Consider the following 25,727-nt stretch of genomic DNA (forward strand, 5'->3'; position numbering starts at 1 on the left):
AACCACTGTCGAACCATTCCCAATGTTGTGTCGATCGAGTTGGCACAGAGGCAACCTTAGGGAGCTCCCGCATAGCAATCGGGATGTGCTTTCGTACCCATCTCTCACAAAAACCAATGTTAGCTCTGAACAAATTTAGAATCCAAGGCTCGTATCCATCGATATCGTCGGCACTAGGTCTATATATTCAAAGGCCATGGAGAGGTTCTGATAAGAGAAGCTCCCCTGATCACCCGCACAAACATCCGAAATGCTAGACACAAGCTCCCACCCTTAGCATCACTCTCTAGATCGCTGCAATGACACATTGGAACGACAACCGCTATCGAACAACTCCCAAATTTGTGTTGATGGAGTGAGAAAGAAGAGAAACTTTGGGGAGCTGCGCATAGCACACAGGCTATGCTGCTTCATTCCACTCTTATATACAGATCTGATGTCGTTGATTTTGTTTGGAATTCAAGGCTACATTCATACTTGCTCACACAAGCAATGGCTCTTCTCATCGAATGGCCATGGGGATCTTCCGATTACAAAGGCTCCCTTGTCACTCGTGATGCGCAGCCCAACTGCTAGACGATGGCTCACCCTTCAAATCGCTGCCCAGGCAACCACCACAACGGCACCATTGGGAACGATAACTACTATCAAACCATTCTAAAAATTTTGTGCCGAAGAAGTTGTTGCGAAGAGAACCACTCTGGGGAGAGAGCACTCGCATAGCAAAATCGGGATGGCTTCACGGCCCTTCCAATAGAAACGATGCTGGTGCCAATATTCCAAATCCGAATAATGTGTCTTTCTCGAACACCATCACCAATTCTATTGGGGAGGGTCACCGAGAGCTTTTTTTATCAAATCCTCCCATTGTAGCGGCGATAGGCACGCAAAAAATATTTGCTAGAGCGCCAAGCACCCCACCTCATGGCTAGGGACAAGCGTAGGAATTCATTGGGGGATTCGCGCCAACTGACAACTGCCTTAAAAATCCAAATCCTTTAAAATTCTGACCAAATAGCCATTCACGACCCAATTTTTTATGAGGTCGGCAGAGGAGCAAAAGATTGTCATCAGTTAGGAGATTCGAGTTCATGGAGCCCATCTTACATGCAAACTCTGGTACTGCGCAAACATAGGTTGCAATTAAAGAGAAATTGCGAGGCCATCACAATGGCCTGAGGCCAATGCTCTGACTAAGTTAATTTTCTCTTGCAATCACCATGCCACCATTCACAGAGAGATCTCCCCATTCACTTGTGACGCGATGCACAATCCAAGTGCTAGACGCGAGCTCGCCCTTGAAAGAAAGATCACTTTCCAAGACATCCCCCGATGACACATTGGAATGACAACCAGTGTCGAACCAGTCCCAATGTTGTGCCAATCAAGTTGGCACAGAGGCGACCTTAGGGAGCTCCCACATAGCAATCGAGATGTGCTTTCATACCCATCTCTCACAAAAACCAATGTTAGCTGTGAAAAAATTTAGAATCCAAGGCTCGTATCCATCGATATCGTCGGCACTGGGTCTATATATTCAAAGGCCACGGAGAGGTTCCGATAAGAGAAGCTCCCCTGCTCGCCCGCACAAACATCCCAAATGCTAGACACAAGCTCTCGCCCTTAGCATCGCTCTCTAGATCACCGCAATGACACATTGGAATGACAATCGCTGTTGAAAAACTCCTGAATTTGTGCCAATGGATTGAGAAAGAAGAGCAACTTTGGGGAGCCGCGCATAGCACAGGGGCTGTGCTGCTTCATTTCGCTCTTATATACAGATCTGATGTCATTGATTTCATTTGGAATCCAAGGCTACATTCATCCTTGCTCACACAAGCAATGGCTCTTCTCATCGAATGGCCACGGGGAGCTTACGATTACAAAGGCTCCCTTGTAACTCGTGATGCACAGCCCAACTGCTAGACGATGGCTCACACTTCAGATCGCTGCCCAGGCAACCACCACAACGGCACCATTGGGAACGACAACCACTGCTGAACCATTCCAAAAAAATTTCTCCAAAGAAGTTGTTGCAAAGAGAACCACTCTGGGGAGAGAGCACTCGCATAGCAAAATCGGGATGGCTTTACGACCCTTCCAATAGAAATGATGCTGGTGCCAATATTCCAAATCTGAATAACGTGTCTTAGAATGGCAACCGCTGCCAAGTCTCTTCCATAATTGCATCAGTCGAGTGCTCGAAGAAGGTGATCTAAGAGAGGGTCCAAGCATAGGCATTCATTGGGGGATTTGCACCAATAGCAAAAATTCATGCAATACCCGAGCAACACCGGACGGAGGTGCTAGATGAGGGCTCCCATTTTAGATCAAGTTTTAAAATCACCAAGTAGATGCAGTAAGGGCTGGCAACCACTGCCAAACCTTTCTCCAAAATTGTGCTGGCTGAGTGACAAGAAAACATGATCTAAAGGAGAGTCGAGGAATAGCACCTCGAGGGTGGGCTTCATGCCCCTCCAATTGATTCAACGTCGGCGTCCACCGTTTCAAAATCTGACATTTCCATCTGCCTTGACACTGACATTGAATCAATGAGAGGGGCATGGGAGAGGCTCGCGGAAACAACCTCTCCTATATAAGCTATTAGTGTGAGGCTCACTCTGCATTAGAAATTAGCGAACACACTGACATCCGCCTTAATAATCCAAATTGTTGAAAATTTTGACCAAACAACCATCCACGACCCAATTTTTTATGAGGTCGTCTAAGGAGAAAAATATTGTCATCGGTTAGGAGATGTGAATTCATGGAGCCAACGGACTGAAATGGTCATCAAGCTTATCTGATCAACTAGATGAATTTCACCTTGAAGGGGCCCAATCCAAAAGTTCCAGAGGTCATCTCCTGGAACTCTCAAGAACAAGGCCCATCTTACTTGCAAACTCTGCTACTGTCCAAACATAGGTTGCAATTAAAGAGAAATTGCAAGGCCATCACAGTGGCCCGAGGCCAATGCTCCGACTAAGTCAATTTTCTCTTGCAATCACCATGCCGCCATTCACAAAGAGATCTCCGCTGTCAAACAACTCCCAAATTTGTGCTGATGGAGTGAGAAAGAAGAGCAACATTGGGGAGCCGTGCATAGCACACGGGCTGTGCTGCTTCATTCCGCTCTTATATACAGATCCGATGTCGTTGATTTCATTTAGAATCTGAGGCTGCATTTGTCCTTTCTCACACAAGCAATGGCTCTTCTCATCGATTGGCCACGGGGAGCTTCTGATTACAAAGTCCCCCTTGTCACTCGTGACACGCAACCCAACTGCTAGACGACGGCTCGCCCTTCAGATTGCTGCCCAGGAAACCACCACAACGGCACCATTGGGAATGACAATCACTGCCAAACCATTCCAAAAATTTTGTGCCAAAGAAGTTCTTGCGAAGAGAACCACTCTAGGGAGAGAGAACTCGCATAACAAAATTAGGATGGCTTCACGGCCCTTCCAATAGAAAAGATGCTAGTGCCAATATTCCAAATCCAAATAACGTGTCTTTCTCGAACACCAGCACCGATTGTATTGGGGAGGGTCACTGAGAGCTTTTTTTATCAAAGCCTCCCATTGTAGCCGTGATAGGCACGCAAAAAATATTTGCTAGAGCGCCAAGCACCCCACCTCATGGCTAGAGACAAGGGCTCGCCATTAAGATCAACTTCGAAATCGCAGAACAGACGCGCTGTAGAATGGCAACCGCTACAAAGTCTCTTCTATAATTGCGTCAGTCGAGTGATTGAAGAAGGTGATCTAAGAGAGGGTCCAAGTGTAGGCATTCATTGGGGGATTCACGCCGATAGCAAAAATTCATGCAATACCCGAGCAACACCAGACGAAGGTGCTAGATGAGGGCTCCCATTTTAGATCAAGTTTTAAAATCACCAAGTAGACGCGGTGAGGGCTGGCAACCGCTGCCAAACTTTTTTCCAAAATTGCACCAGCTGAGTGACAAGAAAACATGATCTAAAGGAGAGTCAAGGAATAGCACCTCGAGGGTGGGCTTCATGCCCCTCCAATTGATTCAATGTCGGCGTCCACCGTTTCAAAATCTGACATTTCCATCCGCCTTGACACCGGCATTGAATCAATGAGAGGGGCACGGGAGAGGCTCGCGGCAACAACCTCTCCTATATAAGCTATTAGTGCAAGGCTCACTCTGCATTAGAAATTAGCGAACACACCGACATCCTCCTTAATAATCCAAATCGTTGAAAATTCTGACCAAACAGCCATCCACGACCTAATTTTTTATGAGGTCGTCTAAGGAGCAAAAGATTGTCATCGGTTAGGAGATGTGAATTCATGGAGCCAACGGACTAAAATGGTCATCGAGCTCATCCGATCAACTGGATGAATTTCACCTTGAAGGGGCCCAATCCAAAAGTTCCAGAGGTCATCTCCTGGAACTCTCAAGAACAAGGCCCATCTTACTTGCAAACTCTGCTACTGTGCAAACATAGGTTGCAATTAAAGAGAAATTGCAAGGCCATCACAGTGGCCCGAGGCCAATGCTCTGACTAAGTCAATTTTCTCTTGCAATCACCATGCCGCCGTTCACAAAGAGATCTCCCCATTCACTTGTGATGCAACGCACAATCCAAGTTCTAGACGCGTGCTCGCCCTTGAAAGGCCACTTTCCAAGACATCCCCTGATGACACATTGGAACGACAACCATTGTCGAACCATTCCCAATGTTGTGCCGATTGAGGTGGCATAGAGGCAACCTTAGGGAGCTCGTGCGTAGCAATCGGGATGTGCTTTCGTACCCATCTCTCACAAAAACCAATATGTTAGCTGTGAACAAATTTAGAATCCAAGGCTTGTATCCATTGATATCATCAGCACTGGGTCTATATATTCAAAGGCCACGGAGAGGTTCCGATAAGAGAAGCTCCCCTACTCACTCGCACAAACATCCCAAATGCTAGACACAAGCTCCCGCCCTTAGCATCGCTCTCCAGATCGCCACAATGACACATTGGAATGACAATTGCTGTCGAACAACCCCTGAATTTGTGCCGATGGAGTGAGAAAGATGAGCAACTTTGGGGAGCCGCGCATAGCAAACAGGCTGCTGCTTCATTCCGCTCTTATATATAGATCCAATGTTGTTGATTTTTTTTGGAATCCGAGGCTGCATTCGTCCTTGCTCACACAAGCAATGGCTCTTCTCATCGAATGGTCATGGGGAGCTTTCGATTACAAAGGCTCCCTTGTCACCCATGATGCGCAGCCCAACTACTAGACGACGGCTCACCCTTTAAATCATAGCCCAGCCAACCACCACAACGGCGCCGTTGGAATGACAACCGCTGCTGAACCATTCTGAATTTTTTTTTGCCAAAGAAGTTCTTGCAAAGAGAATGACTCTAGGGAGAGAGCCCTCGCATAGCAAAATCGGGATGGCTTCACGGCCCTCCCAATAAAAATGATGCTGGTGCCAATATTCCAAATCCGAATATCGTGTCTTTCTCGAACACCAGCACCGATTCTATTGGGTCGATATCATCGGCACTGGTTCTATATTCAAAGGCCACAGAGAGGTTCCGATAAGAGAAGCTCCACTGCTCGCTTGCACAAACATCCCTAAATTCTAGACACAAGCTCCCGCCCTTAGAATCGCTCTCCAGATCACCGCAATGACACGTTGGAATGACAACCGTTGTCAAACAACTCTCAAATTTGTGCCGATGGAGTGAGAGAAACAAGAGCCAGATCGGGTCGACGAAAATGGCTAAGCCAGATCGGGTCGGCCAGCATGGCTCGGCCACCATTTTTCACCGAGAGCTTTCGATATTAAAGCTCCCATGTAGCCGCGATAAGTACACCATGAAAAATTGCTAGAGCGCCGAGCACCCATAGCAAATTGCCATTATACCAAGCAACGCCGGAGTGCTAGACAAGGGTTCACGTTTAGATCAAGTTTTAAAATCACCAAAAAGACATGCCATGGATCAGAAACCGCTGCCTCACCTTTTCCAAAATTGAGTCATTAGAAAACATGATCTAAAGGAGAGCCGAGGAAAAGCACTAAGATCGCTTCATGCCCCTTTCATTGATTCAACATCAGCATACACCATTTGAAAACCCAACAATCCGATCCGCCTAGACACCAATGTTGAATCAATGAAAGGGGTATGGGAGAGGCTCATAGCAAAAACCTCTCCTATATAAGCTATTAGTGCGAGGCTAGCTCTGCATTAGAAATATGCGATAGCACGAAAAACTCCCTTAAAAATTCAATTCAATGAAAAATGTGACCAAACAGCCATCCATGACACCATTTTTGGAGCTCACCCAGAACGGCTCGGCCAGCATGGCTCGCCCAGAATGGCTCAGCCAGCATGGTGACTTGGTGACTTGGTGAGAGTACCTGGAACTATCAAGAACAAAGGCCAATCTTACATGCAAACTCTGCTGCTGCGCAAACATAGGTTGCAATTATAGAGAAATTGCAAGGCCATCACAATGGCTTGAGGCCAATGCTCCGACTACTAAGTCAATTTTCTCTTGCAATCACCATGCCGCCGTTCACAGAGACATCTCCCCATTCACTTGTGATGATGCACAATCCAACTGCTAGACATGAGCTCACCCTTGAAAGGCCGTGTTCCAAGACATCCCGATGACACATTGGAATGACAACCGCTGTCGAACCATTCCCAATGTTGTGCCGATCGAGTTGGCACAAAGGCGATCTTAGGGAGCTCCCGCGTAGCAATCGAGAAGTGCTTTCGTACCCTTCTCTCACAAAAACTAATGCTAGCTAAACAAATTTAGAATCCAAGGCTCATGTCCATCGATATCGTCGGCACTGGGTCTATACTCAAAGGCCATGGAGAGGTTCCGATAAGAGAAGCTCCACTGCTTGCTTGCACAAACATCCCCAAATGCTAGACGCAAGCTCTCGCCCTTAGCATCGCTCTCCAAATCACCGTAATGACACAGTGGAATGAAAACCACTATCGAACAACTCCCAAATTTGTGCCGATGGAGTGAGAAAGAAGAGCTAGATCGGGTCAACGAAAGCAGCTATGTTAGATCGGGTCAGCCAGCATGGCTCGACCACCATTTTTCACCGAGAGCTTTCGATATTAAAGATCCCATGTAGCCACGATAAGTACACCATGACAAATTTATAGAGCGCCGAGCACCCATAGCAAATTGCCATTATACCAAGCGACGCCAGAGTGCTAGACAAGGGTTCACGTTAAATCAAGTTTTAAAATCACCAAAAAGACACGCCATGGATCAGCAACCACTGCCTCACCTTTCCCAAAATTGAGTCATCGGAAAACATGATCTAAAGAAGAGCCGAGGAAAAGCACCGAGATCATTTCATGCCCCTTTTATTGATTCAACATCAGCATACACCATTTGAAAACCCAACAATCCGATCCGCCTAGACACCAATGTTGAATTAATGAAAGGGGCATGGGAGAGGCTCACGACAACAACCTCTCCTATATAAGCTATTAGTGCGAGGCTCGCTCTGCATTAGAAATCTGCGATAGAACGGAAAACTCCCTTAAAAATCCAATTCAACGAAAAATGTGACCAAACAACCATCCACGACACCATTTTTGGAGCTCGCCTAGAACGGCTCGGCAAGCATGGCTCGCCCAGATCGGCTCGGCCAGCATGGTGACTTGGTGACTTGGTGAGAGTACTTGGAACTATCAAGAAAAAAGGCCAATCTTACATGAAAACTCTGCTACTGCGCAAACATAGGTTGCAATTATAGAGAAATTGCAAGGCCGTCACAATGGCCCGAGGCCAATGCTCCGACTAATAATTCAATTTTCTCTTGCAATCGCCATGTCGCCGTTCACAGAGAGATCTCCCCATTCACTTGTGACGATGCACAATCCAAGTGCTAGATGCGAGCTCGCCCTTGAAAGGCCGCATTTTAAGACATCCCGATGACACATTGGAATGACAACCGCTGTTGAACCATTCCCAATGTTGTGTCGATCGAGTTGGCACAAAGGGGATCTTAGGGAGCTCCCGCGTAGCAATCGGGAAGTGCTTTCGTACCCTTCTCTCACAAAAACCAATGTTAGCTGAACAAATTTAGAATCCAAGGCCCGTATCCATAGATATCGTCAGAACTGGGTCTATATTCAAAGGCCACGGAGAGGTTCCGATAAGAGAAGCTCCACTGCTTGCTTGCACAAACATCACCAAATGCTAGATGCAAGCTCCCGCCGTTAGCATCGCTCTCTAGATCACCGCAATGACACATTGGAATGACAACCACTGTCGAACAACTCCCAAATTTGTGCCGATGGAGTGAGAAAGAAGAGCCAGATCGGGTCGACAAAAATGGCTAAGCCAGATCGGGTCGGCCAGCATGGCTCGCCCAGATCGGGTCGACTAGCATGGCTCGGCCACCATTTTTCGCCGAGAGCTTTCGATATTAAAGCTCCCATGTAGCTGCGATAAGTACACCATGACAAATTGCTAGAGTGCCGAGCACCCATAATAGCAAATTTCCATTATACCAAGCAACGCTAGAGTGCTAGACAAGGGTTCACATTTAGATCAGGTTTTAAAATCACCAAAAAGACACGCCATGGATCGACAACCGCTGCCTCACCTTTTCCAAAATTGAGTCATCAGAAAACATGATCTAAAGGAGAGCCGAGGAAAAGCACTGAGATCACTTCATGCCCCTTTCATTGATTCAACATTAGCATACACCATTTGAAAAACCAACAATCCGATCCGCGTAGACACCAATGTTGAATCAATGAAAGGGGCATGGGAGAGGCTCGTGGCAACAACCTCTCCTATATAAGCTATTAGTGCGAGGCTCGCGGGAACAACCTCTCCTATATAAGCTATTAGTGCGAGGCTCGCTCTACATTAGAAATCTGCGATAGCATGGACAACTCCCTTAAAAATCCAATTCAATGAAAAATGTGACCAAACAGCCATCCACGACATCATTTTTTGAGCTCGGCCAGATCGGGTTGGCCAGCATGGTTCGCCCAGATTAGCTCGGCCAAAACGGCTCGCCCAGATCGGGTCAGCTAGAATGGCTCACCCAGATCGGCTCGACCAGCATGGCTCAACCAGAACGGCTTGCCCAGATCGGGTCGGCCAGCGTGGCTCACCCAGATTGACTCGGCCAGGCTGGCTCGCCCACCATTTTTCAAGCACACTACCTCCCCTATATAAGCTATTAGTGTAAGCCTTACTCTACATCAGAAATGTACATTCAGTGCACAAGTACCTTAAAACCCAATTCAATGAAAAATGTGACCAAACAGCCATCCACAACACCATTTTTGGAGCTCGCCCAGATCGGCTCGGCCAGCATGGCTCACCCAGATTGGCTCAGCCAGCATGGCTCGGGCAGAACGGCTCGCCCAGATCGGCTCGCTAGCATGGCTCGCCCAGATCGGCTCGGCCAGGCTGGCTTGCCCACCATTTTTCAAGCACACTACGTCCCCTATATAAGCTATTAGTGCAAGCCTTACTCTACATCAGAAATGTACATTCAGTGCACAAGTACCTTAAAACCCAATTCAATGAAAAATGTGACCAAATAGCCATCCACGACACTATTTTTGGAGCTCAGCCAGATCGGTTCGGCCAGCATGGCTCGCCCAGATCGGCTCGGCCAGCATGGCTCGGCCAGAATGGCTCGGCCAGATCGGGTCGGCTAGCATGGCTCGCCCAGATCGGCTCAACCAGGGTAGCTCGCCACCATTTTTCAAGCATACTACCTCCCCTATATAAGCCATTAGTGCAAGCCTTACTCTACATCAAAAATGTACATTCAGTGCACAAGTACCTTAAAACCCAATTCAATGAAAAATGTGACCGAATAGCCATCCACAACCCCATTTTTTATGAGGTTGTCAACAGAGACAAAGATTGGCATTGGTTAGGTGATTTGATTGCATCAGTCAGGGGGGTAAATTGATCAATTTTTGGAGACCGACTAGAATGGCTCGATGACCATTTTATATCGAAAGCTACCCAATTTGAGAATTATGACTCAAGTAGAATGGCTCGGGTACCCATTTTATGAACTTAAAGAGTCGACTTGGTGGGCCGACCTGGCAGGGTGACTTGATGAACAAACTTAAAGAGTCGACTTGGTGAGAGTACTTGGTGGGCCGACCTAGCAAGGTGACTTGATGAACGAACTTAAAGAGTCGACTCGATAGGTTGAACTAGCGGGATGACTTGGTGAGAGTACTTGGTGGGCTGACCTGGCAGGGTGACTCGATGAACGAACTTAGAGAGTCGACTTTGCGAGAGTGCTTGGTGGGTCGAACTGGCAGGGTGACTTGATGAATGAACTTAAAGAGTCAACTTGGTGAGAGAACTTGGTGGGCCGAGCTGGCGGGGTGAATTGATGAACGAACCTAAAGAGTCGACTTTGTGAGAGTACTTGGTGGGCCGACCTGGCAGGGTGACTTGATGATCAAACTTAAAGGGTCGACTTGGTGAGAGTACTTGGTGGGCCGACCTGGCGGAGCGACTTGATGAACGAACTTAGAGAGTCAACTTTGTGAGAGTACTTGGTGGGGTGACTTGATGAACAAACCTAAAGAGTTGACCTGGTGAGAGTACTTGGTGGGCTGACCTGGCAGGGTGACTTGATGAGCCAACTTAAAGAGTCGACTTGGTGAGAGTACTTGGTGGGGTGACCTGGCGGGGTGACTTGATGAACGAACTTAAAGAGTCGACCTTGCTGGCTAACTTGGCAGAGTGACTTGATGAACGAACTTAAAGAGTCCACTTGGTGGGCTGACCTAGCGGAGTGACTTGATGAACGAAATTAAAGAGTCGACTTGGTGAGAGTAATTTGTGGGCTAACCTGGCTGGGTGACTTGATGAATGAACTTAAAGAGTCGACTTGGTGGGGTGACTTGATGAACGCACTTGAAGGGTCGACTTGGTGGGGTGACTCTATGGACGGACCTAAAGAGTTGACTTGGTGAGAGTACTTGGTGGGGCAACTTGATGAACAGACTTAAAGAGTCAACTTGGTGAGAGTACTTGATGGGGTGACTTGATGAGCGCACTTGAAGAATCGACTTGGTTAGAGTACTTGGTGGGGTGACTTGATGAACGGACTCAAAGATTCGACTTGCTGAGAGTACTTGGTGGCTCGACTTGATGAGCAGACTTAAAGAGTCCACTTGGTGAGAGTAATTGGCGGGGTGAACTGATGAACGGACTTAAAGAATCGACTTGGTGGGAGTACTTGGTTGGCCGAACTGGTGGGGTGACTTGATGAACGGACATAAAGAGTCGACTTGGTGGGAGTACTTGGTTGGCCGAATTGGTACTTGTTCTGGTGACTTGATGAACGGACTTAAAGAGTCGACTTGGTGGGGTCACTTGATGAAAGGACTTAAAGAGTTGACTTGGTGAGAGTACTTGGTGGGGTGACTTGATGAAAGAACTTAAAGCGTCAACTTGGCGGGGTGACTTGGTGAATGGACCCAAAGAGTTGACTCGGTGAGAGCACTTGGTGGGGTGACCTGATGAACGGACTCAAAGAGTCAACTTGGTGAGAGTACTTGGTGGCTCGACTTGATGAGCTGACTCAAAGAGTCCACTTGGTGAGAGTACTTGGTGGGGTGAGCTAATGAATGGACTTAAAGAGTCGACTTGGTGGGAGTACCTGGTGGGGTGACTTGATGAAGGGACATAAAGAGTTGACTTGGTGAGAGTAATTGTTCTGGTAACTTGATGAATAGACTTAAACAGTCGACCTGGTGGGGTGACTTGATGAAAGGAATTAAAGAGTCGACTTGGTGAGAGTACTTGGTGGGGTGACTTGATGAACGCACTTGAACAATCGACTTGGTTAGAGTACTTGGTGGGGTGACTTGATGAATGGACTCAAAGAGTCAAGTTGGTGAGAGTACTTGGTGGCTCAACTTGATGAGAAGACTTAAAGAATTGACTTGGTGAGAGTACTTGATGGGGTGAACTGATGAACGGACTTAAAGAGTCGACTTGCTGGGAGTACTTGGTGGGCTGACCTGGTGGGGTGACTTGATGAACGGACTTAAAGAGTCGACTTGGTTAGAGTACTTATTCTTGTGACTTGATGAATAGACTTGAAGAGTCGACTTGGTGGGGTGACTTGATGAAAGGACTTAAAGAGTCGACTTGGAGAGAGTACTTGGTGGGGCGACTTGATGAACAGACTTAAAGGGTCGACTTGGCAGGGTGACTTGATCAACACACTTGAAGGGTCGAGTTGGTGGGGTGACTTGATGAACGAACCTAAAGAGTTGACCAGGTGAGAGTACTTGGTGGGGTGACTTGATGAACAGAGTTAAAGAGTCGACTTGGTGAGAGTACTTGGTCAGGTGACTTGATGAACGCACTTGAAGAATCGACTTGGTTAGAGTACTTGGTGGGGTGACTAGATGAATGAACTTAAAGAGTCAACTTGGTGGGCCAACCTGGCAGGGTGACTTGATCAACGAACTTAGAGAGTTGACTTAGTGAGAGTACTTGGTGACTTGGTGGGCTGACCTGGCCAGGTGACTTGATGAATGAACTTAAAGAGTCCACTTGGTGGGCCGACCTGGCAGGGTGACTTGATGAATGAACCTAAAGAGTCGACTTGGTGAGAGTACTTGGTGGGCAGACATAGCGGGGTGGTTTGATGAACGAACTTAAAGAGTCGACTTGGTGAGAGTACTTGCTGGGGTGATTTGATGAACGAACCTAAAGAGTCGACTTGGTGGGCCGACCTAGCAGGGTGACTTGATGAACAAACTTAAAGAGTCGACTTGGTGGGCTGACCTGGCAGGGTGACTTGATGAACAAACTTAAAGAGTCGACTTGGTGAGAGTACTTGGTGGGCTGACTTGGCAAGGTGACTTGATGAACTAACTTAAAGAGTCGACTTGGTGAGAGTACTCGGTGGGCTGACTTGGTCACATGACTTGATGAACGAAATTAAAGAGTCATCTTGGTGGGCTGACTTGGCCGGGTGACTTGATGAACAAACTTAAAGAGTCGACTTGGTGGGCCGACCTGGCGGGGTGACTTGGTGAGAGTACTTGGTGGGCTGACCTGGCAAGGTGACTCGATGAACAAACTTAGAGAGTCGACTTTGCGAGAGTACTTCATGGGTCAAACTGGTGGGGTGACTTGATGAACAAACTTAAAGAGTCGACTTGGTGAGAGAACTTGGTGGGCCGAGCTGGCGGGGTGAATTGATGAATGAACCTAAAGAGTCAAGTTTGTGAGAGCACTTAGTGGGCCGACCTGGGCGGGTGACTTGATGAACGAAATTAAAGAGTTGACTTGGTGAGAGTAATTTGTGGACTAACCTGGTGGGGTGACTTGATGAACAGACTCAAAGAGTCGACTTGGTGAGAGTACTTGGTGGGGTGACTTGATGAGCGCACTTGAAGAATCGACTTGGTTAGAGTACTTGGTGGGGTGACTTGATGAACGGACTCAAAGAGTCGACTTGCTGAGAGTACTTGTTGGCTCGACTTGATGAGAAGACTTAAAGAGTCCACTTGGTGAGAGTACTTGGCGGGGTGAACTGATGAATGGACATAAAGAGTCAACTTGGTGAGAGTACTTGTACTTGTTCTGGTGACTTGATGAACGGACTTAAAGAGTCGACTTGCTGGGGTGACTTGATGGAAGGACTTAAAGAGTCGACTTGGTGAGAGTACTTGGTTGGGTGACTTGATCAACGCACTTGAAGAATAGACTTGGTTAGAGTACTTGGTGGGGCGACTTGATGAACGAACTTAAAGAGTCGACTTGGTGGGCTGACCTGGTGGGGTGACTTGCCGACCTGGCCGGGTGACTTGATGAATGAACATAAAGAGTCCACTTGGTGGGCCGACCTGGTAGGGTGACTTGATGAATAAACCTAAAGAGTTGACTTGGTGAGAGTACTTGGTGGGCAGACATAGCAGGGTGATTTGATGAGCGAACTTAAAGAGTCGACTTGGTGAGAGTACTTGGTGGGGTGACATGATGAACAAACCTAAAGAGTCGACTTGGTGGGCCGTACTGGTAGGGTGACTTGATGAACGAACTTAAAGAGTCAACTTGGTGGGCCGACCTAGTAGGGTGACTTGATGAACAAACTTAAAGAGTCGACTTGGTGAGAGTACTTGGTGGGCTGACCTGGCAGGGTGAATTGATGAACAAACCTAAAGAGTCGACTTGGTGAGAGCACTCGGTGGGCTGACCTAGTCACATGACTTGATGAATGAACTTAAAGAGTCGACTTGGTGGGCCGACTTGGCTGGGTTACTTGATGAACGAACTTAAAGAGTCGACTTCATGGCTCAAACTAGCGGGGTGACTTGGTGAGGGTACTTGGTGGGCTGACCCGGCAGGGTGACTTGATGAATGAACTTAGAGAGTCAACTTTGTGAGAGTACTTGGTGGGCCGAGCTGGTGGTTTGAATTGATGAACGAACCTAAAGAGTCAACTTTGTGAGAGTACTTGGTGGGCCAACCTGGTGAGGTGATTTGATGATCGAACTTAAAGGGTCGACTTGGTGAGAGTACTTGGCAGGCCGACCTGGTGGAGTGACTTGATGAACGAACTTAAAGAGTCAACTTGGTGAGAGTACTTGGTGGGGTGACTTGATGAACAAACCTAAAGAGTCGACTTGGTGAGAGTACTTGGTAGGCCGACCTGGCGGGGTGACTTAGTCATCAAACTTAAAGAGTCGACTTGGTGAGAGTAATTGGTGGGCTGACCTGGCAGGGTGAATTGATGAACGAACTTAAAGAGTCGACTTGGTGGGCCAACTTGCTAGAGTGACTTCATGAACGAACTTAAAGAGTCCACTTGGTGGGTCGACCTGGCGGGGTGACTTGATGAATTAAATTAAAGAGTCAACTTGGTGGGGTGACTTGATGAACAGACTCAAAGAGTCAACTTGGTGAGAGTACTTGGTGACTCGACTTGATGAGCGCACTTGAAGAATTGACTTGGTCAGAGTACTTGGTGGGGTGACTTGATGAACGGACTCAAAGAGTCGACTTGCTGAGAGTACTTGGTGGCTCGACTTGATGAGCAGACTTAAAGAGTCCACTTGGTGAGAGTACTTGGTAGGGTGAACTGATGAACAGACTTAAAGAATCGACTTGGTGGGAGTACTTGGTTGGCCGAACTAGAGGGGTGACTTGATGAATAGACATAAAGAGTCGACTTGGTGAGAATACTTGTACTAGTTCAGGTGACTTGATAAACAGACTTAAAGAGTCAACTTGGTGGGGTGACTTGATGAAAGGACTTAAAGAGTCGACTTGGTGGGGTGACTTGATGAAAGGACTTAAAGAGTCGACTTGGTGAGAGTACTTGGTGGGGCGACTTGATGAACGGACTTAAAGGGTCGACTTGGTTAGAGTACTTGTTCTGGTGATGATGAACGGACTTGAAGAGTCGACTTGGTGGGGTGACTTGATGAAAGGACTTAAAGAGTCAACTTGGTGAGAGTACTTGGTGGGGCGACATGATGAACAGACTTAAAGGGTCAACTTGGTTAGAGTAATTGTTCTGGTGACTTGATGAACGGACTTGAAGAGTCGACTTGGTGGGGTGAATTGATGAAAGGACTTAAAGAGTCGACTTGGTGAGAGTACTTGGTGGGGCGACTTGATGAACAGACTTAAAGGGTTGACTTGGCGAGGTGATTTGATGAACGGACCTAAAGAGTTGACTTGGTGAGAGTACTTGGCGGGGTGAACTGATGAACAGACTTAAAGAGTCAACCTGGTGGGTCGACCTGGTGGGGTGACTTGATGAACGGACTTATAGAGTTGACTTGGTGAGAGTAATTGTTCTAGTGACTTGATGAACAGACTTAAAGAGTCAGCTTGGTGGGGTGACTTGATGAAAGGACTTAAAGAGTCGACTTGGTGGGGTGACTTGATGAACGAACTTAAAGGGTCGACTTTGCGGGGTGACTTGATGAACGGACCTAAAGAATTGACTTGGTGAGAGTACTCGGTGGGGTGACATGATGAATAGACTGAGAGAGTCGACTTGGTGGGCCGACCTGGTTGGGTGACTTCGTGAACGGACTTAAAGAGTTGACTTGGTGGGAGTACTTGGTGGGGTGACTTGACGAACGAACTTCAAGGGTTGACTTGGCGAAGTGACTTGATGAACGATCCTAAAGAGTTGACTTGGTGAGAGTACTTGGTGTGGTGACTTGATGAACAGACTTAAAGAGTCAAATTGGTGAGAGTACTTGGTGGGGTGACTTAATGAATGCACTTGAAGAGTCGACTTGGTGGGGTGACTTTATGAACGGACCTAAAGAGTTGTCCTGGTGAGAGTACTTGGTGGGGTGACTTGATGAACATAGTTAAAGAGTCGACTTGGTTAGAGTACTTTGTTGGGTGACTTGATGAACGCACTTGAAGAATCGACTAGGTTAGAGTACTTGGTGGGGTGACTTGATGAACGAACTTAAAGATTCGACTTGGTGGGCTGACCTGGCGGGGTGACTTGATGAACAAACTTAGAGAGTCAACTTGTTGATAGTAATTGGTGACTTGGTGGGCTGACCTGGCTGGGTGACTTGATGAACAAACTTAAAGAGTCAACTTGGTGAGAGTACTCGGTGGGCTGACCTAGTCACGTGGGTCGAATTAGCGGGGTGACTTGGTGAGAGTACCTGGTGGGCTAACCTGGCAGGGTGACTTAATGAACGAACTTAGAGAGTCGACTTTGTGAGAGTACTTGGTGGGTCGAACTGGCGGGGTGACTTGATGAACGAACTTAAAGAGTCGACCTTGTGAGAGAACTTGGTGGGCTGAGCTGGCAGGGTGAATTGATGAACGAACCTAAAGAGTCGACTTTGTGAGAGTACTTGGTGGGCCGACTTGGCAGGGTGACTTGATGATCAAACTTAAAGGGTCGACTTGGTGAGAGTACTTGGTGGGCTGACCTGGCAGAGCGACTTGATGAACGAATTTAAAGAGTCGACTTGGTGAGAGTACTTGGTGGGGTGAACTGATGAACAAACCTAAAGAGTCGACTTGGTGAGAGTACTTGGTGGGCCGACCTGGCGGGGTGACTTGGTGAGAAAACTTAAAAAGTCAACTTGGTGAGAGCAGTTGGTGGGCTGACCTAGCGGGGTGACTTGATGAACGAACTTAAAGAGTCCACTTGGTGGGCCGACCTAGCGGGGTGACTTGATGAACGAACTTAAAGAGTCGACTTGGTGAGAGTAATTTGTGGGCTGACCTGGCAGGGTAACTTGATGAATGAACTTAAAGATTTGACTTGGTGGGGTGACTTGATGAACACACTTGAAGGGACGACTTGGTGGGGTGACTCTATGAACGGACCTAAAGAGTTGACTTGGTGAGAGTACTTGGTGGGGTGACTTGATGAAAGGACTCAAAGAGTCTACTTGGTGAGAGTACTTGGTGGCTCGACTTGATGAGCAGACTTAAAGAGTGAACTTGGTGAGAGTACTTGGCGGGGTGAACTGATGAGCAGACTTAAAGAGTCGACTTGGTGGGCTGACCTGGTGGGGTGACTTTATGGACAGACTTAAAGAGTCGACCTGGTTAGAGTACTTGTTCTAGTGACTTGATGAACAGACTTGAAGAGTCAACTTGGTGGGGTGACTTGATGAAAGGACTTAAAGAGTCAACTTGGTGAGAGTACTTGGTGGGGCGACTTGATGAACAGACTTAAAGGATCGACTTGGCGAGGGGACTTGATGAATAGACCTAAAGAGTTGACTTGGTGAGAGTACTTGGCGAGGTGAACTGATGACTGAACTTAAAGGTGGGAGTACTTGGTGGGTCGACCTGGTGGGGTGACTTGATGAACGAACTTATAGAGTTGACTTGGTGAGAGTAGTTGTTCTGGTGACTTGATGAACGAACTTAAAGAGTCGGCTTGGTGGGGTGACTTGATGAAAGGACTTAAAGACTCAACTTGGTGGGGTGACTTGATGAACAAACTTAAAGGGTCGACTTTGCGGGGTGACTCAATGAACGGACCTAAAGAGTTGACTTGGCGAGAGTACTCGGTGGGGTGACCTGATGAACAGACTTAGAGAGTCGACTTGGTGAGAGTACTTGGTGGGCTGACCTAGTTGGGTGACTTTGTGAACTGACGTAAAGAGTCGACTTGGTGGGGTGACTTGATGAACGGACTTCAAGGGTCGACTTGGCAAGGTGACTTGATGAACGGTCCTAAAGAGTTTACTTGGTGAGAGTACTTGGTGTGGTGACTTGATGAATAGACTTAAAGAGTCGAATTGGTGAGAGTACTTGGTGGGGTGACTTGATGAATATAGTTAAAGAGTCAACTTGATGAGAGTACTTGGTCAGGTGACTTGATGAATGCACTTGAAGAATCAACTTGGTTAGAGTACTTGGTGGGGTGACTTGATGAACGAACTTAAAGATTCGACTTGGTGGGCTGACCTGGCGGGGTGACTTGATGAACGAACTTAGAGAGTCGACTTGGTGAGAGTACTTGGTGACCTGGTGGGCCGACCTGGCTGGGTGACTTGATGAACAAACTTGAAGAGTCAACTTGGTGAGAGTACTCGATGGGCTGACTTGGTCATGTGACTTGATGAACGAACTTAAAGAGTCGACTTCATGGGCCGACTTGGCTGGGTGACTTGATGAACAAACTTAAAGAGTCGACTTGGTGGGTCAAACTAGCGGGGTGACTTGGTGGGCTGACCTGGTAGGGTGACTTGATGAACGAACCTAGAGAGTCAACTTTGTGAGAGTACTTGGTGGGTCAAACTGGAGGGGTGACTTGATGAACAAACTTAAACAGTCGACCTGGTGAGAGAACTTGGTGGTCCGAGCTGGTGGGGTGAATTGATGAACAAACCTAAAGAGTCAACTTTGTGAGAGTACTTGGTGGGGTGACTTGATGAACAAACCTAAAGAGTCGACCTGGTGAGAGTACTTGGTGGGCCAACCTAGCATGGTGACTTGATGGGCAAACTTAAAGAGTCAACTTGGTGAGAGTACTTGGCCGAGTGACCTGGCAGGGTGACTTGATGAACGAACTTAAAGAGCCGACCTTGTGGGCCGACTTGGCAGAGTGACTTCATGAACGAACTTAAAGAGTCCACTTGGTGGGCCGACCTGGCGGGGTGACTTGATGAACGAACTTAAAGAGTCGACTTGGTGAGAGTAATTTGTGGGCTGACCTGGCGAGGTGACTTGATGAGTGAACTTAAAGAGTCGACTTGGTGGGGTGACTTGATGAACGCACTTGAAGGGTCAACTTGGTGGGGTGACTCTATGAACGGACCTAAAGAGTTGACTTGGTGAGAGTACTTGGTGGGGTGACTTGATGAAAGGACTTAAAGAGTTGACTTGGTAAGAGTACTTTGTGGGGCGACTTGATGAACGCACTTGAAGAATCGACTTGGTTAGAGTACTTGGTGGGGTGACTTGATGAACGGACTCAAAGAGTCGACTTGGTGAGAGTACTTGGTAGGGTGAACTGATGAACAGACTTAAAGAGTCGACTTGGTGGGCCGACCTGGTGGGGTGACTTTATGAACGGACTTAAAAAGTCGACTTGGTTAGAGTACTTGTTCTGGTGACTTGATGAATGGACTTGAAGAGTCAACTTGGTGGGGTGACTTGATGAAAGGACTTAAATAGTCGACTTCGTGAGAGTACTTGGTGGGGCGACTTGATGAACAAACTTAAAGGGTCGACTTGGCGGGGTGACTTGATGAACGGACCTAAGGAGTTGACTTGGTGAGAGTACTTGGTGGGGTGAACTGATGAATGGACTTAAAGAGTCGACTTGGTGGGCTGACCCGGTGGGGTGACTTGATTAACAGACTTATAGAGTCGACTTGGTGAGAGTAGTTGTTCTGGTGACTTGATGAACGGACTTGAAGAGTCGGCTTGGTGGGGTTTCTTGATGAAAGGACTTAAAGAGTCGACTTGGTGGGGTGACTTGATGAACGAACTTAAAGGGTTGACTTTGCAGGGTGACTCGATGAACGGACCTAAAGAGTTGACTTGTTGAGAGTACTCGGTGGGGTGACCTGATGAGCAGACTTAGAGAGTCGACTTGGTGGGCCGACCTGGTTGGGTGACTTCGTGAACTGACTTAAAGAGTCAACTTGGTGGGGTGACTTGATGAACAGACTTCAAGGGTCGAATTGGCAAGGTGACTTGACGAACGGTCCTAAAGAGTTGACTTGGTAAGAGTACTTGGTGTGGTGACTTGATGAACAAACTTAAAGAGTCGAATTGGTGAGAGTACTTGGTGGGGTGATTTGATGAACATAGTTAAAGAGTCGACTTGGTGAGAGTACTTGATGGGGTGACTTGATGAACGCACTTGAAGAATCGACTTGGTTAGAGTACTAGGTGGGGTGACTTGATGAACGAACTTAAAGATTCAACTTGGTGGGCCGACCTAGCGGGGTGACTTGATGAACAAACTTAGAGAGTCAACTTGGTGAGAGTACTCAGTGGGCTGACCTGGTCACGTGACTTGATGAACGAACTTAAAGAGCCGACTTGGTGGGCTGACTTGGCTGGGTGACCTGATGAATGAACTTAAAGAGTCGACTTGGTGGGTCAAACTAGTGGGGTGACTTGGTGGGTTGACCTGGCAGGGTGACTTGATGAACGAACCTAGAGAGTCGACTTTGTGAGAGTACTTGGTGGGTCAAACTGGCAGGGTGACTTGATGAACGAACTTAAAGAGTCAACCTGGTGAGAGAACTTGGTGGGCTGAGCTAGCAGGGTGAATTGATGAACGAACATAAAGAGTCAACTTTGTGAGAGTACTTGGTGGGCCGACCTGGCAGGGTGACTTGATGACCGAACTTAAAGGGTTGACTTGGTGAGAGTACTTGGCGGGCCGACCTGGCAGAGCGACTTGATGAACGAGTCGACTTGGTGAGAGTACTTGGTGGGGTGACTTGATGAACAAACCTAAAGAGTCGACATGGTGAGAGTACTTGGTGGGCCAACCTGGCGGGGTGACTTGATGGGAAAACTTAAAGAGTCGACTTGGTGAGAGTACTTGGTGGGGTGACCTGGCGGGGTGACTTGATGAAAAAACTTAAAGATTTAACCTTATGGGCCGACTTGGCAGAGTGACTTCATGAACGAACTTAAAGAGTCCACCTGGTGGGCCGACCTGGCGGGGTGACTTGATGAACGAACTTAAAGAGTCGACTTGGTGAGAGTAATTTGTGAGCTGACCTGGCGGGGTGACTTGATGAATGAACTTAAAGAGTCGACTTGGTGGGGTGACTTGATGAACACACTTGAAGGGTCGACTTGGTGGGGTGACTCTATGAACGAACCTAAAGAGTTGACTTGGTGAGAGTACTTGGTAGGGTGACTTGATGAAAGGACTTAAAGAGTCAACTTGGTGAGAGTACTTGGTGGGGCGAATTGATGAACGCACTTGAAGAATTGACTTGGTTAGAGTACTTGTTGGGCTGACTTGATGAAAGGACTCAAAGAGTCGACTTGGTGAGAGTACTTGGCGGGGTGAACTGATGAACAGACTTAAAGAGTCGACTTGGTGGGCCGACCTGGTGGGGTGACTTTATGAACGGACTTAAAGAATCAACTTGGTTAGAGTACTTGTTCTGGTGACTTGATGAACGGACTTGAAGAGTCGACTTGGTGGGGTGACTTGATGAAAGGACTTAAAGAGTTGACTTGGTGAGAGTACTTGGTGGGGTGACTTGATGAACGGACTTAAAGGGTCAACTTGGCGGGGTGACTTGATGAACCGACCTAAGGAGTTGACTTGGTGAGAGTACTTGGCGGGGTGAACTGATGAACGAACTTAAAGAGTCAACTTGGTGGGCTGACCCGATGGGGTGACTTAATGAACGGACTTATAGAGTTGACTTGGTGAGAGTAGTTGTTCTGGTGACTTGATTAACGGACTTGAAGAGTCGGCCTGGTGGGGTAACTTGATGAAAGGACTTAAAGAGTCAACTTGGTGGGGTGACTTGATGAACGAACTTAAAGGGTCGACTTTGCAGGGTGACTCGATGAACGGACCTAAAGAGTTGACTTGATGAGAGTACTCGGTGGGGTGACCTGATGAACAGACTTAGAGAGTCGACTTGGTGAGAGTACATGGTGGGCTGACCTAGTTGGGTCACTTCGTGAACTGACTTAAAGAGTCAACTTGGTGGTGTGACTTGATGAACAGACTTCAAGGGTTGACTTGGCAAGGTGACTTGATGAACGGTCCTAAAGAGTTGACTTGGTGAGATTACTTGGTGTGGTGACTTGATGAACAGACTTAAAGAGTCGAATTGGTGAGAGTACTTGGTGGGGTGACTTGATGAACATAGTTAAAGAGTCGACTTGGTGAGAGTACTTGGTCGGGTGACTTGATGAACGCACTTGAAGAATCAACTTGGTTAGAGTACTTGGTGGGGTGACTTGATGAACGAACTTAGAGAGTCGACTTGGTGAGAGTACTTGGTTGGCCGACCTCGCCGGGTGACTTGATGAACAAACTTAAAGAGTTGACTTGGTGAGAGTACTCAGTGGGCTGACCCGGTCACGCGACTTGATGAACGAACTTAAAGAGTCGACTTGGTGGGTCAAACTAGCGGGGTGACTTGGTGAGAGTACTTGGTGGGCTGACCTGGCAGGGTGACTTGATGAACGAACTTAGAGAGTCGACTTTGTGAGAGTACTTGGTGGGTCAAACTGGCAGGGTGACTTGATGAACGAACTTAAAGAGTCGACCTAGTGAGAGAACTTGGTGGGCCGACCAGGCCGGGTGACTTGATGACCGAACTTAAAGGGTCAACTTAGTGAGAGCACTTGGTGGCCCGACCTGGCGGAGCGACTTGATGAAAAAACTTAGAGAGTCGACTTGGTGAGAGTACTTGGTGGGGTGACTTGATGAAAAAACCTAAAGAGTCGACCGGGTGAGAGTACTTGGTGGGCCGACCTGGCAGGGTGACTTGATGGGCAAACTTAAAGAGTCGACTTGGTGAGAGTACTTGATGAGGTGACCTGGCGGGGTGACTTGATGAACGAACTTAAAGAGTCGACCTTGTGGGCTGACTTGGCAGAGTGACTTCATGAACAAACTTAAAGAGTCCACTTGGTGGGCTGACCTAGCAGGGTGACTTGATGAACGAACTTAAAGAGTCAACTTGGTGAGAGTAATTTGTGGGCTGACCTGGCAGGGTGACTTGATGAATGAACTTAAAGAGTCAACTTGGTGGGGTGACTTGATGAACGCTCTTGAAGGGTCAAATTGGTGGGTTGACTCTATGAACGGACCTAAAGAGTTGACTTGGTGAGAGTACTTGGTGGGGTGACTTGATGAAAGGACTTAAAGAGTCGACTTGGTGAGAGTACTTGGTTGGGCGACTTGATGAACGCACTAGAAGAATCGACTTGGTTAGTGTACTTGGTGGGGCGACTTGATGAACGAACTCAAAGAGTTGACTTGGTGAGAGTACTTGGCAGGGTGAACTGATGAACAAACTTAAAGAGTCGACTTGGTGGGCCAACCTGGTGGGGTGACTTTATGGACGGACTTAAAGAGTCGACTTACTTGTTCTGGTGACTTGATGAATGGACTTGAAGAGTCAACTTGGTGGGGTGACTTGATGAAAGGACTTAAAGAGTTGACTTGGTGAGAGTACTTGGTGGGGCGACTTGATGAACAGACTTAAAGGGTCGACTTGGCGGGGTGACTTGATGAATGGACCTAAGGAGTTGACTTGGTGAGAGTACTTGGCAGGGTGACCTAATGGACGAACTTAAAGAGTCGACTTGGTGGGCTGACCCGGTGGGGTGACTTGATGAACAAACTTATAGAGTCGACTTGGTGAGAGTAGTTGTTCTGGTGACTTGATGAACGGACTTGAAGAGTCGGCTTGGTGGGGTGACTTGATGAAAGGACTTAAAATGTTGACTTGGTGGGGTGACTTGATGAACGAACTTAAAGGGTCAACTTTGCGGGGTGACTCGATGAACGGACCTAAAGAGTTGACTTGGCGAGAGTACTCGATGGGGAGACCTGATGAACAGACTTAGAGAGTCGACTTGGTGAGAGTACTTGGTGGGCCGACCTGGTTGGGTGACTTCGTGAACTGACTTAAACAGTCGATTTGGTGGGGTGACTTGATGAACGGACTTCAAGGGTCGACTTGGCAAGGTTACTTGATAAACGGTCCTAAAGAGTTGACTTGGTGAGAGTACTTGGTGTGGTGACTTGATGAATAGACTTAAAGAGTCGAATTGGTGAGAGTACTTGGTGGGGTGACTTGATGAACATAGTTAAAGAGTCGACTTGGTGAGAGTACTTGGTCGGGTGACTTGATGAACGCACTTGAAGAATCGACTTGGTTAGAGTACTTAGTGGGGTGACTTGATGAACAAACTTAAAGATTCGACTTGGTGGGCCGACCTGGCGGGGTGACTTGATGAACGAACTTAGAGAGTCAACTTGGTGAGAGTACTTGGTGGGGTGACTTGATGAACAAACCTAAAGAGTCAACCTGGTGAGAGTACTTGGTGGGCCGACCTGACGGGGTGACTTGATGGGAAAACTTAAAGAGTCGACTTGGTGAGAGTACTTGGTGGGGTGACCTGATGAACAAACTTAAAGAGTCGACCTTGTGGGCCGACTTGGGAGAGTGACTTTATGAACGAACTTAAAGAGTCAACTTGGTGAGAGTAATTTGTGGGCTGACCTGGCGGGGTGACTTGATGAATGAACTTAAAGAGTCGACTTGGTGGGGTGACTTGATGAACGCACTTAACGGGTCGACTTGGTGGGGTGACTCTATGAACGGACCTAAAGAGTTGACTTGGTGAGAGTACTTGGTGGGGTGACTTGATGAAAGGACTTAAAGAGTCGACTTGGTGAGAGTACTTGGTGGGGCGACTTGATGAATGCACTTGAAGAATCGACTTGGTTAGAGTACTTGGTGGGGCGACTTGATGAACAAACTCAAAGAGTCGACTTGGTGAGAGTACTTGGTGGCTCGACTTGATGAACAAACTTAAAGAGTCAACTTGGTGAGATTGGGCCTAACGGGGCGAGGTTGTGAGTGGGCCTAACGGGGCGAGTTGATGGGGCGACTTGGCGAGTGGAATTAGAGAGCCAACGTGGTGAGGCGACTCGGTGAGTTGGTTCGTTGAGATGACATGGTGAGCTGACTTGGCGAGTCAACCTGGCGAGCGAACTTAAAGAGTCAACTTGGCAACGTACTCGAGTCAACTTGGTGAGGTGACCTGGCAAGCAGGCTCAAAGAGTCAACATGTTGAGGTGACTCATTGAGTCAACATGGTGAGGCGACTCATGGTGAGGAGCTATCCTTGAGGCAACTTGGTGGGCCTACTTGATTAGTCAACTTGGTGAGATGACCTGACGAGCTGATACGGTGAGTGGGCTTAAAGAGGCAACGACTTGGTGGGGTAACTCGGCAAGCCAACTTATCGAGGCGAGATGGTGAGTCAACTTGGTGAGCTGACTTGGTGAGCGCACTTAAAGAGTCAACTTCGTGAGGTGACTCGGCGAGTTAGCTCATTCATGCGACTTGGGCGGGCCGACCTGGTGAGCGAACTTAAAGAGGCGACTTGGGCAGGCTAACCTGGTGAGCGAACTTAAAGAGTTGACTTGGCAATGTACTTGAACAACCGACTTGGTGAGCTGACATGGTGAGTGGGCTTAGAGAAGCAACTCGATGGGGCAACTTGGCGAGCAC

Source organism: Cupressus sempervirens, chromosome 2 (genome assembly GCF_028749045.1).
Source record: "Cupressus sempervirens isolate cs-2001-9-10 chromosome 2, ASM2874904v1, whole genome shotgun sequence".
Lineage (NCBI taxonomy): Eukaryota > Viridiplantae > Streptophyta > Pinopsida > Cupressales > Cupressaceae > Cupressus > Cupressus sempervirens.